We start from the raw sequence: 7,221 nt of genomic DNA, 5'->3' as shown, positions 1-7,221 counted from the left end.
AAAAAAGCCCTGCCCTTTATGAACTTAACTTTTAGGGTCACAATCCTGCTGGAGGTTTCTTTGTTGTACCCACTAGGAGAGGGACCTTTCCTCCACTGTGTCTATTTCCAATCTGACAAGTGACCATTCCTGCTACTTTACCGGTATTTATTTAGGAGCTGCCACTATATGGGTTTGGAACTGGAATGCACCTTCACTTGTAACATTGAGCCCTGGGACAGTTATGGTTTACACTTCATCACATGGCCATGGTCAATATCCCTACAGTAATTTCCAGTGCTGCAGACACACCAATGAAGAATTCAAGTTGGAAAGCTGCCAGTTCAGAGGTAGACTTACAGGATCCAAATTTAAGGCAGTAGTGTCATATATTACATCACAGTCATCTTTTTTAAAATCAACACCCGCTCCTTTTCACCATTGCATAGTGTTGCTATCTAGTACCTGCACACCCACAATATCATGCACAACCTTAGCCAACAAAATCCAGGAAGCTAGTCATACTGGCAGTGTCTCATGAGATATGGGAGGTTACTTTTTACATTAGGGAAGCTCTCTCTAAACAGGACACACACACTTCCTGCTTCTGGAGACCCTCCCAAGTTCTCAGAAGAGAACAGAAGTGTTTCCTGTTAGGATATAAACTAAGCAAAAATCCTAAACAAATTAAACAAGAATCCAACCAATTATCTGCAGAATTGTTGAAGCGTTCACCTCACAAATGTGTGTGTGTACCGTGTTTCTCATATTATAAGACATGTCTTATATTTATTTTTTCCTCAAAAAAACCCACTATGGCTTATTTTCAAGGGATGTCTTATTTTTTTCCTCCTCCTCCTGCCACGGCTGGCATTGCTGCTGCGCCTATCACTATGTCTTATTTTCGGGGTATGGCTTATATTCCTTGAATGCTTAAAATCCTGCTATGGCTTATTTTATGGGTATGTCTTAAAATATGAGAAACAGGGTAGATAGGATGTATGTGCATTTCTGGCCTGGAATAGGTTTCTATTGTAGCCCAAATACATTGTGCTTGTTTCATTTGAACTTTCTGGGGCAGACAATTTTGATGGTCATACAAATGCACACAAACAACAAACCAGGAGAATTGGTACTACATGCTGCTCCACTAAAAGGAGATCTGGAAGAAACTCACATCCTGGCTTCACCTGCTGTCCTGGGGGTGTGGAATTGCCTGAAAGTGGCAATTACAATAGCTTGTGAGGGTTTAAGTCAGAGCTTGGGAAAAGTGAGGGAACAGAGATAATACAAGGTTAAGTTAATAATAGCATTCTTTGTTCTCCTTTAAAGAAGTTTATAAAGCGACTCTCATTAGCTGCTTGGGTATTATCAGGATATCAGGGCTTCATGGATATCGCAGACAATACCTTGCAGGCAGGCAGGCAGGCAAGCAATAGCCACTGAATCAAAAGTCTAAATGAGCACTTTCCAAAGTTTCCTCCTCAGATCTCCTCTCAATAAGTTTCCAGCTGTCATGCTGCACAGAAGACTCTTCCTTCAGATGACAAGCTAGTTAGTTCTATGTTTGTCACACTCAGCTATCAGCTAGGAATAAAATCCCCTCGTTTGCAAAGATGCTGCCTGTAATTGCTTTCAGGTGCACATGGACCCAGCTTATTTATACATTTGGCTGCTGATAATTACGCAACGTAGACTAGTTCACAGGCCAGTTGAGTCGTTTTAGGCCTTAGGCCTTATGCCCAAGGACTTAATTTGTGCCACAGCTCAATCCTGGAATATATAAAAACCACATAAAGGACTCATTTACTTCACCACACACAGGGCATTAGGGAGTGTGTACTATTAAAGATACAAACTACAGCTCCATCAAGTTTGCATCCTGAAATCAAGAAGTGTGCAATCATTCATTCATTCATTCTGCACCTTTCCCCTAGAACTGGGACTCAAAGCAGGTTACAAAAAAGTAAACCAAATACAGATATAAAATACACATAGCTTAAAACATTTAAAGGTTATTTTAAAAAAGTAATTAAGCTATATATGGATTTTTTAAAAAAAAATGTAAAAAAAACCTATTAAATTGCAGGTTACATACACATACACACCTCCCAGTACAGCACACTATCAAGACCACTTTAAAATCAATCAATTCTCAAAGACCTCCTGGAATAATAGTCTTTGCCTGGAGGGAGCCAGTCTAGCCTCTCTAGGGAGCTGCCACTGCAAAAACACTCTCCCAGTTTCTTTTAGATAGCCTGGACCTAAGCCATACAGGGCTTTATAGGTAAAAACCAGTACTTTGAATTGTGCCCAAAAACAGACTGGTAGCCAGTACAGCTGTTGTAACAAGGGAGTAGTGTGCTCTCTATGAGCGCCAGTCAACAGCCTGGCTGAAGCTCTTTGAGTTAGTTGAAGCTTCTGAGCACTTTTCAAAGGCAGCCCCTTTTAGGCAACATTACTGTGATCTAAATGGGGTGTATCTAAGGCATGTGCCACTGTGGCCAAATCAGACATCTCCAAGAATGGGCACAGCTGGCACACTAAGCATTTCCCCCAAGCTCCTTATCAGATGCTTGAGAAGATACCCAAACTCAGCACTTCATACAAGTTGTGATGGGGCTAAATATTGAGACTATACAGAGGCCTGCTTCATATATCACTAAGTGGGACTGTTGTTCCTTTGTTCTTTCTCTTTACTGCCTGTGATGCTAGAGAGAGGGAGCCATGATGAAGAGCTCCAAGTCTGTTTATATGTAAATAAACTAGCTTAGCCAGAGTGCTGTGCTGCTGAGTCTGTTACGCAACTGCACAAGCCTCTGCAGATGTGGAAGGTGTGCTGGTGCTTCATCACACCAGTCACTGTGATGTTCGGGCTGAAGAACGCTCCAGAAGCTCCCGAACGATCTCCCAGGAGGGAGGGAACATGCCAATCGGGTATGTGTGTCTGCCATGGCCTTACTCTCGATTAGGCACCCTCCTGGACATGCCGACAACCATTTGGTACAGCAAACCCTTGGAGCAAAGAGCTGCTATATGTTTGAGGCATCTATACATGCAGGAGTGTAAGCTCTTGTGTGGAGCATCCCTTAGAGGTGCCTCAGAGATTCATCTGACAATGATGCCTTCTGCTCAGGAGATTGCCAGGGAAAAGTTTCTGATTATCTATCTCATTCCCTATTTACACAGCTATGAGTGTAGGCCAACTAATGACAGAATGGAGGTGGCATGATACCTCAAGACGAACCTTCCCCTGCTGCAAGCATATGCCCAACTGCAGCCGGGTCCCTTTACTTCCTACCAATGCTTCTGGTTTGACTCAACATATATAGTTTCCTATTCTCTTCTGTAAGAATTAGGAAGCTGCAGGAGGGCACAGAAGAGGGCCTCAACAAACTTGTTCTTTGTATATTCCACTTTGTAACAAAAGTACAAAGCAAGCACGGTGGCTAAAGGATAACATAGGGAAGAATCTATCTATCTGATGACTAGTTATCGCATGATAAATACCTGAGACTCTGTTTCAAGTGCTGCAGAGATAAGTAGTAGAATACCATGATCTATAAGGCCAATTTCTGTATCCATGAGTGCACTGCAGCATCCACTTTAGTCCAAAACAGTTCAATGCACTGGAAACATCACTGCAGCAAGGAATGGACCAGGTTGCAAGAACTGTGACCTTAAGAAGTTACAGAAGCAACTGCATCTGTTCGGACTCTGACAGCGAGAACTAAATAATTTATAATAGGCAGTCCTCTAACTACAATATCCATGAGAAGTGGAAAAAGTCAGCAGCAGCTGAACAAGGCCAAGTTAGTATCCAGCAATGGTTGTCTACAGCAAGGGTGGGGAACGTTTGGCCCTTCAGATGTTGTTGAACTACAAATCCCATCAGCGTCAGCAGGCATGACCAGGAGTGGTAGTTCAACAACAACTTTTTTTTAAAATAATTTTTTTTATTGTTTTCTCAGACGTAAACATAATAAATTTGTAAAATACAAATTATACCAGATAAAATATATAAGCCATCACCAAACAATTGTCTGTATAATCCCATTCCCCCTACCTTCATACCCAATTTTAGTTCTGCCGAACCCAGCTTCCCTTTCACTTCACGTTTGGTTTTACAACTTATCTCTTAAATTTTGTGCTTTTCTTTTATCTTATTTCCATCAATCTCATTCTTTATCCATATTCTATGTATAACTCTCTATTTACTGTTGTAGGTATTATTTCAAACCTGTTAGTGTCTTTAAAGTTTTACAATACGTTTCCAGATATTCCACAAATTTACTCCACTCTGTTTTTTTTGATCTCTTTGTTCCCTTAACTTCCCAGTCAGTTTGGCCAGCTCTACATATTCAACCATTTTTACCCTCCAATCCTCTACTGTTGGGATATCTGCGGTTTTCCATCTTCGTGCCAGAACCATTCTGGCCGCAATGGTGGCGTACATAAATATTTTCTGGTCTTCCTTTTTAATTTCCCTTCCGAATAATCCCAGCAAAAACATTTCTGGTTTCTTAGGGAACGTATATTTTAAAATCTTTTTTAGCTCATTGTAAATTAGTTCCCAGAATGGTTTCACTTCTTTACATAACCACCACATGTGGTACATATCCCCAACTTCCAAATTACATTTCCAGCATTTCTTTTCTCTTTTCTTGCAGATCCTAGCCAATTTTACCGGGGTCAGATATCAGCGGTACATCATCTTCATAAAATTTTCTTTGAGTACCGTAAACGCTGTAAATTTTAAACCTTGGTTCCATAACTTCAACCATAAATCAATGTCAATATTATAACCAAAGTCCCTGGCGCACTTAATCATGACGTCTTTCGTCTCTTCGTCCTTGTTATTCCATTCAAGTATATAGTCGTACATTTTTGAAAACAATTTGTTATTTCCTTCAATTATTTCAGTTTGGAATCTTGATTTGCTACTCTCAAAGCCGTTCACTTTTTTTCCCTCATTAAACAAATCCTGGGTCTGGTGGTATTGTAACCAAGTTGTCATCCTATTTTTTAATTGGTCATAAGGCTTAATTTTCCAGCCTTTATCTGTCTTTATTATCATCTCTGCATATGGTAGCCAATTAGCCTCCATATTTTTTTCTTTCCAGCTAATACTTCTGTTGGCGATAGCCATAAGGGCGTTTTTCTCTCAAGAAGGTTTTTGTACCTTTCCCATACCTCAAAGATTGGCTTAATCAGAATATGATTTAAAAATCCCTTATGGGCTTTAACTTTGTTATGCCACAGGTACGCATGCCAACCGTATCTGTTATTGAACCCTTCCAGGTCCAGCAAGTCAGTATCCTTTAAGGCTATCCACTCCTTTGCCCAAATCAGGCATGCCGCCTCGTAATAAGTTCTTAACTCTGGCAGTGCAAAACCGCCTCGCTCTTTCTTATCTATTAGTAATTTATGTTTTATTCTTGGCGGTTTTCCCTGCCAGATAAACCTTGAATTTTTTTTCCTCCATTGATCGAAACAGCTTGTGCCTTTAATTACCGGAAGCATTTGGAAAAGAAAAAGCATTCTTGGCAACAAGGTAGTTCAACAACTTCTAGAAGGCCAAAGGCTCTCCATGCCTGGTCTACAGGACAGATGCAGACCACCGCTTGTTGTGGCTTGTAGTTCACAGCTGAAACCACTGAAATGTATCACCAATGATCTACATCCCACTCTCTCATCGGCCTTGGAAGCAGGCCTGTACTGGCTTACAGATGGCCCCCTAACCTAAAACTGCTCCTCATCTCCAGCAAGAAGCCAGAAAAGGTGCAGATCCAGAAACCTGACCCTGTGGCAGATCCAGATGCCAACTCTGCAACATGACTTAATAATTTATTCTACAGTTAACGGGTTCATTCACCTGCTCATTTTCCAATGTGATTTTTATAGCAACAATGTCCTATTGCCTTTTACACACAAAAGGCTGGTTTCTATGCAAATGAAAAGGCACAAATCTGACATCAGAAATTGCAGTATCTGCGGGGTTCCGGTTTCCGCCGGCAGGAATGGCGGACCTGTTTTCCATCTCTCTGACCTTCGTAAGGAATTTGGCGGTTGCTAGGGGAGTAAATGGCAACCCCCTACCCTCTCCGGGGGTTACGGAGAGGGGCCGCTGGCCCGCGATGCCCCCAGACCCACTCCGACTGTTTTTGGAGTGGGGGGAGCTTGGGCTGAGCACTTACGAGGGCCAGGACTCCCGGACGCTAATCTGCATGGCGGGGATTTCCATGGTTAAAGAAGATAATTAGGCTTAAATCTATGGACATACTTCAGAAGGAGGGGAAGAAGCGCTGTTTACTGCTGAGAAATTTATGCTGCTGAGGGAGAGGAGTCAAAGGCTGTATTTCATCTGAAAGAAGGATTGATGGGGACGGAGCGATAAGGGAAGTGAGTCCTTTTTTATTTTCCTTCATATGAGTTACTTCGTACCTTCCCAGACGCGATGTCCTGGTTTGTTTGGAGTGAAAGAGAAACAAAAGACTGTGTGAGTTGAACTTTATAAACTGTTGTTACTGAGCATATTTTTTAAAGATGTGGAGTTGCCGACGAGAAAAGCCCCCCTCTAGTTGGACGGAAGGAGTCCTGGACGCGTTCGGAGGATTTATGAGCTGTGACGCACTTTGAATTGGAGCAGCGACCTGAAGCTAAGTTCAGCTATAGGGCAAGGAGATCCATTAATTTACCAAGAGTCTATGGTTTGATGTTTGGGTCTTCTGCCTGGAAAAGCTGTAAATTTTATAAATCGTTAATCTACCCGGTTATGAGAGAAAACGAAAGTGTTTTGAGTTTTTTTAAGATGGCACTGCTTCGTGTTGACGCAACAGGGAGCTCCAGACCAAGAAGATTTATGGGGAGGCTGGACTGATTAACCCACACAGGAGAAAGAACATTTGTGAAACCTTGTTTGATATTTATCTCAGCAGCTGGGAAACAATCGGTTGAAAGTGGAAAACATCTATGTGACTATAAGGGAAAGATTCGGATTATTATGAACTTGGAGAGACGATTTGAACTTTAGAAAAAAGACGGCAGTGGACGGTTGCGAGGAATCCCCAATTTCTTGAAGCATGGGAACCCAAAAAATTTTTTTAGATGATTTGGCATAATATTCGGTTTGATTGATATATATGTGTATAATTTGAAATAACGAATGTGATATAATTGGTTTTAATTGGAAAACTAATAAAAATATATTAAAAAAAAGAAATTGCAGTATCTGCAATTGGG

The sequence above is a fragment of the Zootoca vivipara genome, chromosome 4, assembly GCF_965207765.1.
Source record: "Zootoca vivipara chromosome 4, rZooViv2.hap1.1, whole genome shotgun sequence".
NCBI classification, from domain to species: domain Eukaryota; kingdom Metazoa; phylum Chordata; class Lepidosauria; order Squamata; family Lacertidae; genus Zootoca; species Zootoca vivipara.
Note: the sequence above shows the minus strand (reverse complement) of the source record.